The sequence below is a fragment of the Eptatretus burgeri genome, chromosome 4 (assembly GCF_056783735.1).
Source record: "Eptatretus burgeri isolate ZD-2024b chromosome 4, Ebu_testis_v1, whole genome shotgun sequence".
Classification (NCBI taxonomy): Eukaryota; Metazoa; Chordata; class Myxini; order Myxiniformes; family Myxinidae; genus Eptatretus; species Eptatretus burgeri.
The window spans coordinates 83442062-83451916 of NC_140964.1; the positions used below are offsets into that span (position 1 = coordinate 83442062).

General features: G+C 46.5%; 2 long non-coding RNA genes across 2 annotated transcripts in view; one reads left to right on the forward strand and one right to left on the reverse strand.

Annotated features, from left to right (window-relative positions):
• LOC147028551 (uncharacterized) overlaps nt 1-9855 on the forward strand; it is a 119924-nt gene that overhangs the window by 101462 nt on the left and 8607 nt on the right. The window lies entirely within an intron of this gene.
• The window catches only part of LOC147028552 (uncharacterized), a 144185-nt gene that overhangs the window by 74934 nt on the left and 59396 nt on the right, over nt 1-9855 (reverse strand). Inside the window, exon 2 of the long non-coding RNA XR_015057606.1 lies at nt 679-801. This is a non-coding gene — a long non-coding RNA (uncharacterized LOC147028552). The remainder of the gene's footprint in view (nt 1-678; nt 802-9855) is intronic.

The window sequence follows — 9855 nt, forward strand, 5'->3', positions numbered from 1 at the left end:
TATATCACCCCAAATAGCAATTGCAGTAACTCTGATGAAAACTGAAATTCTGATTGCGATGTACCATTCTCTGTTACAGAGTGTCGGTGTTGCCAAAACAGTCTATTAACAAGGATTATCTTGGGTGGTTTGCCATTGCTTTTTCAGCAATAGTTGGGACAGGAATTTGGAATTTGTTCATGGTGCCGGCAATAGCTCACCTACTCTTCACGAAGGACACCGTGGGATCTTTCATGAACACCGACTAATGCCAGGAGATGGAACCCCCAATTGAATGTCCATCCGAGGGACTGCACACACGTTGATGGATCACCCTGCCTGTGAAACACCGGGATGACAGTTTATAGCTGGGTCGGGATTTGAACCCAGGCTAGACAGCTTAGAGGTGAGTATTTATTCCTCGAGGCCATCTTTCCAGCTTAAACTGAAGTATAGAAGTTAATAAACCAAACCACTGCGGCCGTACGAAAGGCACATTTCAAACAAAATGCATAAAATAAAATGATAATCGACACTGTACCGAGATTGTTTACCTCTTTGATTGTTTTGAGCTTGAATGCGAAAAAAAAAATAACGTTTATTTATCAAAAAGTATTTTATTCGCAAAACTTTTCAAAGGACCTTCAAATTTTTTGGCCCACCTCTCTTGCTCCCACCTCGCCCGCCATTCTTTCATACCAGATTTATCTTTGTCTTCAACTCAGGGGTTGTGAACGCCGCCCTTGTGTTTGCATTCATTCCTGTCTGTGGAATAATCCATCCGAAGCCGTGGCTAACCAAGCTGTCAGTATGTTTTTAAGTCTGTGGTGGGAGGAAGAGGGGGGGTGAAAAAAAAAACCACAAGAAAATTAGACTGCAACCGGCACGCCTACTGTCTGAATGGATTATACAGGTGAAAGTTTCATGTGTCATTTTTATACTGCTCAAACACATGTCTGTTTTCATGTATCACTTCTGGAAAAGGCTTTATTATTATTATTATTATTAATATTATTATTATTATTATTATTGTAGTTGTCTCAGGTTGCACACACTCCACGCCCCTTATGTTGTTGAGTGCGTATGTTATCGAATCAATACTTAATGTATTTTCTTTAAATCTTCAAAACGTTTGTGTATGAGACTAAAAACAACGTGCACTCTTCAGTCTTCATGCATCCACCTCTCCTTCTTTGTCACCCCCAAATCCAAAACATGCTGCTCTTCACCTCGTGCCCCGCCTTGCCTCCATCACCCGAGTTCTTCCCATCATCCGTCTTATTAAACAATCTTATTAATCCGTCTTATTAAACGTCATCATCCGTCTTATTAAACGTCTTAAGAAGTTTTATTAAACAATGGCTCCGATCTTGTGTGGGTATAACAGACCACAGACAGGATTGTTTGTGGCAGACACGTCCTATTGGTCAGGATTCAAGCGGCAATAGGCATGTTGGTCCCTCAAGAGTTAAGGTGTTTCTTACTTTCTTGGTTCCTTGAGACTGAAGGGGTCTCACAATTGATATAACATCTCAATGGAGGGGGGATGGTGTAGTTTTGAAGTTTTTTTCTGGTTGAAGTGGGGGGGGGGTAACTTAACTCACTCGGTAGTGAACATATGGAGGAGCTCAATACTGAGATGATTAATTTTGATGTACAAATAACAATAACAAACCCTCTAACAGCCAATTCAAAGGCAGCCGATACGATCCAACTCCCTAACTAGTGGTGGAACGAAGTCAAAGCTTTTCTATGAACTGGTGAGGACTTTATTCTGAATTTGCACTTGCAAACATGATGATATAACAAAAGTAATGAAAAGTCAATAACTGTGAAGAGACATGGTGAGCATTAATCATGCCTCTTGTTCTAACCTCAATCATACCCACAATCTGCTGCAATTATCTTGACCAGATCTGGTCCTAAATGAGACTCAGATTGCTGAACACAGCTCCACTACCCACGTCTAGTGCTCTGACTACATCTTCCACCACATTTTCCGGTACAAAGCTGGCATACGTTCCTACATCTGCTTCAATATCTCTGCCACCAGCTTTCCCCATTGTAAGCTTCCTAAATCTTATTTTCAACTTCTTTGGCTCAATGAATCTATCTGCTGCCTCCACCGATCTCCCAACTCTAAAAATCACATACAGATCTTTGACCACCTCACTACCTGTACTGAGGAATTTCCAACACTCCTCTCCATCTTTAGAAATCATTCTTGGGAATTTTATTATCCCCAACTCATCCTGGCTTTTACACTCTTCCCACACTGACCAGGCTGGGACTGAACCCGAAGTCTTCGCTGTCTTGTTTGACCTCTGCCAACTCATCTCTGAATCAAACCACATTCCTGACTGCTCCGCCAATAGCTCCAACAACACTGGATTTTTTTTCTCATTTCCAAACCTAATTTTTACACCAATATCCTTGTTGCTGCACCTACTGGTTGGATCATCTGACCATTGCCTCATTAGCACCTGCTATCATTTTGAGCAGTATTCGTATTCTCGGTCTACCTCCCACATCCTTTGGCATTATGACTCTTTGGGACGACCTTTGCCATTCAGACTACCCCTGGCAAGACTCTTGTTTCTCTCCTGATCCTTCCATTTGAGCAGACCAAATCACTGAAATCATATTTCTATCTATATCTATTCACTTACCCCACTTATCCAAATGCGGAAAAGCCTCGCCCCCAAGTGTTTCCTCTGTCTCCTTGAAACACGACCACTTCAAAGCCTGGAAAGCTCAACGTCCGATTATAGTCATAGTGCTTATGTGGCTGCCCCGCAACAACTACAAGCATATGATCTCCAATCATAGTCTACAGCAAACCATTGACAAGCCCTTCTCTCTTGCAAGCAGAGGTCATGCCTTCTGGTCTTTGGCAAGCGCATCTCCAGCAACTTCTGTGAGTCATATTTTCCTCCTCTCAACAATCCTGATGGCTCATCTCCAGCTCTCCTAAATCTAAAGCTCACACCTTTACCTTTGAGTTTACAGCCAACAGTAATCTGGATTTATCACTCTTTCAGCATCTTAAACATTTAATTGTGACCCTGTAAATTTACCCTGAAACTTTCATTTAAAACCATCTGCTCCTTATCACAACACCCCCCCCCCCCCACTCACACACCAGTAGCATATGCAAGGTTTGCATCTAGATAATGCATCAGTTAGGTATAGTGCCAAGAAGTGAGCACTGCATTGTGATGCATGCTGTCATATTGTTGCGGGGACGGGTATCGGTGACGAGCATGACTGCTAGATGGAGCTGCAGAGTCGACTCCACCAAACACCCGGAATCGAGATCGTACCTTTCGGCAAACTTCGACAAGTACCGGTCCCTTACCGGACCGTGAATCGTCAATAATTACACCTCGTGGTACAGGGTTATTTGCCAATCTTAAAAATACCTAAAAATCCACGTGGCGGGTTACCGAGTATTCACACCTTCGACGGCGCTCGTACGAGTCGAGCCGTTAGCGTGCCCAACCCGTGCGCAACCCGAGCAGACTGTTGCCGAAGTTCCGTCGGTCCAATCATATATTTACAGCGGCAACAGCCTTTATAATTCACCAACACGCGTCACGCTAAGCCAATGGAGGAAACACAGCAATGAACTGATACATTTATCACATGGGTTTATTTATAATGGGGGGAAGGAGGGAAGCACGCAAGAAAGCAGAGTTAACCGAATATAGAAGGAATAGCAATTTATGTACAAGCACTTATGCAGTTTTACTTAATAGACGCACCACAAACACACACGCACGTACACCCAAGAATTGGTGGCCACAGCCTTTATTGAGGCCTCCAGCTCGGAGGGAAAGGCGAGCTGAAGACTAGAGCCTGCACTCGGACCTGTCCACCTCGTGTGGTCTTCAAGCTGGCAGGGTGGCGGGACTCCGACCTTTCGCGTGTGAGGTGAACGCGACAAGCACTCGTGTCGGGCGAACGCGATCTCCACTCGTGTTACCCATTTCTCTCTCCTTGTTCACCGACAGAGACACGGCGCGCAACCCTTGCAGTTCTTCTGGAGGAAGGATCTCTTGAGCTCTCTTCTGTTCACCGACAGAGACACGGCGCGCAACCCTTGCGGTTCTTGACGAGGAAGGATCTCTTGAGCTCTCTTCTGTTCACCGACACAGACACGGCACGCAACCCTTGCGGTTCTTGATGGGGAAGGATCTCTTGAGCTCTCCATGTGGTCCGATCGCACTGCACCCTTACTCACCCTGTCTCAGGTGGGGAGGGGACGCCTCCGCCCTCACTGGACGGTTTTGGCACGCAGAATCGCTCGTCGCCCTGTCATTGGCCAAAATGAGCGCAAGTCCGTCGATTGGCCCGGGGGCGTGGTGACGTCACGCGGACCACCTTCCACCGTCGCGGGATCTGATTGACTGAGCGGCGGCCAGCCCACCTGTAGCACACTGATTGGTCGAGGGCCGCTGTGAGGCTCCTCTTTGAACTCCGCCCACCATGGCGTCGGTATGAGGAAGCGAGGTGAAGGTGAGGGTGATGCTGGCGTTGTAGTTTTGAGGATTTAAAAATAGAAGAAAACCCTGACTATCAAAGTAACTCACAGCACATGTACATTTATTCACCCATTAAATGAGGGACGGGAACCCAAACTAAACAACACATGCTTACCGATATAACTGTTTTATAGGACCTGTATGTTGAGTGCTCATGGCTTCCAGATTCGCAACAATATTTCCAAACGTTACAGAGCGTTTAGAGGGGTTGGGGGGGGGGGTATATCCAGTGGTGTTACCTAATGCTATTAACCATTGATAATTTTGTTTCCCTCTATTATAATCACATTTTTCTGCATTCACATCTTTGATAATAAATAAATGGGCAATACCACTCGGTGCTCACCTGGTAGCAGTTGGATAAGATGACCAGGGAACCACTGGTAGGCATGTACAGGTCAGGTCAGGTATGGGTGCATGTGCCAGAGCAGTGCATTGATGCGTCCACTTTCTGCCGGAACTCCAGGGGCCTCCATCTGGCCAACCCCCAGGCAAATGCCTGGCTCATCCCCATCTCCTTGAGATGCTGATCAACCTGCTGCAACCATGAGGCACGTGGTTGGCCAATTGGCCTCCTCCACTCACAAGGCTCTCTTGCTGAGAGAATCTGTAAAGCAGGATTAGCGTCAGGAAAACGAGCCACATGTCCAGACAGCCACAGGTGATGCTCACAGACTATGCAGGTAACAAATCTCATTTGAGTCTCTCTCAGCAACCGCTCGTTGGACACAAAGTCCGACCAGCGATAGCCAAGGATTCTCCAAAAAGACCTGGTACCAAAGGAATTAAATCTCCTTCTCAGATCCCTGGTCAGAGTCCAAGTCTCACATCCATAGAGCAAGACTGGAAGCAGCAAGGACTTGAAGACTCGGGCTTTCGTCCTCCCGCACAGGTATCAGCAGCGCCACACCCCATGATCCAGTGAATCCATGACTCCCCAGGCCCGACCAAGACGTCTGTTGACCTCTGGCTCACAGCCAGCAGAGACATGAATATCACTGCCAAGGTAAGTGAATCTCTCTGTGACCTCAATGTCCTTGCCACAAACAGATACAGACAGGATAGCAGCATCAAAGATGTCAGTGAAAGCCTGGATCTTAGTTTAGACCCAGGAAATTCGTAACCCCAGGTACTCGGACTCCTCATTCAGCACTTTGAGCGCCCCCTAAAGGATATCTAAAGTGTCCACAAAGATGACTGCATCATCTTCGAAATCGAGGTCAAAGATTTTGACATTCCCAAACAATGCACCACAGCTTGATCTCTCTGACATCCTCCCCAGAATCCAGTCCAGACAAGTGCTGAAAAGTGTGGGGGCCAGTACACATCTCTGACGAACTCCAGCAACAACTGGAAATAAGTCAGAGATGTTATCACCGCATCTCACAGCACTCTCAGTACCAGAGTATAGTTTAGACATCAGATTGATCAGTTTTAGTGGCACCCCACGAAGAACAAGAATCCTCCAGAGGGCATCCTGATTCATTGAATCAAACACTTCACAGAGATCAACATCGGCTGCAAGCAGCCCCTGCCAAAACTCTCGTCTGCGTTCGGTCAGGACCCGAAGAGCAAGGATGCGGTCAATCGTTGACCTCTTTGGTGTAAAATTTGACTGCCCTGGATGCTGGTGCTCAAGAAGATGGTAGCAAACCCGATCAGGAATTATCCGAGCAAAGACCTTGCCCGGCACTGAGAGCAGCGTCACCCCTCAGTAGTTGTTGCAGTCCTGGTGATCACCCTTCCCTTTCCAAAGAGGGATAACAAGGTCCCTCTTCCTGTCAGTTGGCATGATGCCTTTGTTCGAGGGAGAGCAGAGAACTGCATGCAACGACATGAGTACAGCATTTCCACCAGCCTTGAGAAGTTCAGCATGGATCCCAGGAGTTTTACCCCTTTTCAAGCAGTTCACCGCAACCTGTGTTTCTACAAACGAAGGTGGACCACAGTTCATTGGAGGGTCAGCAATAGGGATAGTAACACCCAACATCCAACTCAACACCTGGTGGATCAGCCTGGTACAGCTGCTAAAAGTAACCGGCCCAGCGGGCCTTCTCTTCAGACTCCTCTGTCAAGAGCCCACCATGCTCTGCTCTAACTGCATTTCACCAAGGGACGGGCTGAGAGGAACACAATGCGTGAATTCTCCTGTAAGCGGGACGAGAATCACTTGACCACAGGTGATGCTCTACCCCCTCACAGATTCCTCACATATAGGCCTCCTAGTCCACCCTTAGTGCACGTACAGTTTTACACCTCAGCTCCTGAACAGTTCAGTTCTGCCATTCAGCCTGGCCCTGTGACTCTGGTCAATGGTATCCAGTGTCCCTTGAGAGACAAAATTCTTCATCGCCTCCCGGTGAGTTCCAAGACATCTACCAGCAACATCAAGGATGGTGGTCTTGAAGGCACTCCACAACTCTTCAGGATCCCCAAAGCACGCAGACCCCCCAAATCTCTACTCAGCCTGTTCGCAAACTCCTCAGCTACCCTCTCATACTTGAGCTTGCCAACATCCAGCCTAGGCTGAGATGGTACCATTATCCTAGATTTGAGCTGCAACTTCAGAGTTGCCACAACAAGCCTGTGGTCAGTATTGAGGAACTGAGCACCCCGGTAGACCCTGCAGTTCTGGATCATCCTCCAGCAACCATCAATGAGCATATGCTCAATCTCCTTTGCCACACCCTCAGCATTGGAATACCAAGTCCGGTAATGAGCCTGTGGGCGCTGAAACCATGAACCAGCCACCCTAAGTCCATGACTACTAGCAAAGTCAAGGACTTGGTGCTATTTTGGTTCACAGTTCCAGACCCATGGGGACCAACACATGTCTCATAACCATCTTTTCAGTTCCAGTCCATGTATTGAAATCCCCCAAGACGAGAAGAGTATCTCGCCATGGGGCACTGATCAACCACAGTCTCGAGACTGGCACAGAATGCTTCCTTCACGATGAGATCATTCACTTCAGTCAGAGCATATGCAGAGGCCAGGGAGATGACACCCAAGGAGTGACAAATCCTTGGTCTCATAATACGCTCGTTGACCGGTGTTACCTCAATTATCATTGGAGTCAGCTTTTTGGACACAGCTACAGCAACTTCTTGGGCATGGTAACCATCAGAGTGACCAGATCAATAGTAGGTGTAACCACCCGCCATGATCTCACCGCAATCCGGTCTCCGAACCCCAGAGAGTTCTGCAATACCAATATTCAAACTCTTGAGCTCAGATGATGACAAAGACAGGTGATCATCCTCTCTCAGGGATAGGACATTCCAGGCAACCACCCGAAGGGACTGCCTCAGGTTAACCCAAGGAGTCCGACATCTGCTGGACAACACCTCAGCACCACCTCGACACACACTACCGCAATTTTGACCCAGAAAGGTTACCCCGTGGTTTCCCTCCTATCATCAAAGATTGGGGGTTCCGAAGGCTTTGCCCCAATCCCGTCATCCGTTGAGCTGCCCTGTGAAGGGCAGCTGCACAGGAGGTACTCCCACGGAGTGGGTTTTCAGATAAGAAAAAAATGCTTTTCGTATGTTTTGCGGAATGAAGGGTTTTATGGTGGCCGGAGTGCAAATCCTGCCACCAACCTCCTAATATAAAGTAACCCAATTGCAGGAGGACATCTGCAGACACAGTTGGGTGCTAGATATGGATGGCCATTGGCTCACAAGAAGCTCCTCCGCCCATTATGTCACGAAATATGTAACGGAGAAAAAAGTAAATACCTATGGATTTCTTTCTTAATGCCATGAACAAACTTTGGTACACACAGGGTGATGAAGGTTGTGGTGTAGTTTTATCAAAATTGTGTGTGTAGTTTCAGAGAAGAAGCTGAAAGTATTTGTGGACGGACGGGCAGACTGACTGACTGACTGACTGACTGACTGACTGACTGACGGACGGACGACATGCCATCCCATAATCTCCCCAGAACTACGTTCCAGATGAGCTAAAAACGATGTAAAATATATTGTGGAAAATTGTTGTGTGTGTGGTACTATATTGCATTTGTCACAGGTTGTGACGACAGTACAGTAATTCTTGTTAAATCTATATGAGTCAAGTGTCAGTTTAACCATCTACCTTTTTGACTCGTGCAAAGGATGACAAGAACTAGAGAACCTCTAAAGTTGACGAGGATTGAACTCAATTTTGATGATGATGCCACTGCATGAGACAGAGAGACACAGAGAAAGACAGATGCAAATTTTCTGTGCCTCGAGAGTATTTGGGGCCATATGCAGATAGTTATTTCAGGACAACAATCTCTTCTTGAAAATCAAAAGATTAGTTTACTATGATGTTGTGCTTCATACTTCTGTATGCAGCTCAAGCATGGACCACCTTGAGTGATACCTCTCATAAGATTGAGGCTTTCCGCATTAGATATCTTCAAAGCAGCTTTGGTACCATCAAGGCTCAACAGTAGACAGGGTATATCAGAAGTGTACAAATTAAGAGACTGTTAGGGATAGAAGAGTCACCAGATGACACCATGACAGACAGTAGACTTCGTTGACTCGGGAATCTTATCCAGATGAAAAATCTTCAAGAAGCTCTTGTGTGGATGAATGCCACAGTGCTACCCACAACATGGAATCAAGCTGACATGGAAAGACAGAGACAAGACCGAAGGAAGTCCAATATTTATGAAGGGAGCTGGTTCCATGCTGCTTGGGAAAGGGGTACCTGGAGAGAAAAATGCAGAGGGGGTGAGATATATGCACCAAAAAGAGTCTTGATGAAACTTGACCACAACCTTCATCACCTGGGATGAAGTAAGGTTTGTTCACCGTATTAAAAAAAAATCCATAGGTATTTACTTTCTTCTTTGTTAAATATTTTGTGGGTTATCCACATCTATCAATGGTTCCCTGGTTTTCTTATCCAGCCACTACCAGGTAAGCGCCCAGGGGTAATGCCCCTATTTTTTAATTTGTTTATTTAAATTCCTCCATGACAATGGTGAAAGCGACTCAACGCTTTTTGGGTTGTACACAGTACGTACTATAGTTGGTAATCACACTGACTCCAATCAGCCGATTGCCGAAAAATGCCTATCGGTGAAGTGTGTGTGTGTGTGTGTGTGTGTGTGTGTGTGTGTGTGTGTGTGTGTGTGTGTGTGTGTGTGTGTGTGTGTGTGTGTGTGTGTCCCCATATATTTATAATTCCAGCAATCTGTGTGTGTGTGTGTGTGTGTGTGTGTGTGTGCGCGTGTGCGTGTCTGTGACCGCTGTTTCTCGACAACCGCTGGTCCGATCAAATTGAAACCTGACAGATATATTGCTAGGGACCTGAGGATGTGCCTTTTCAAGGT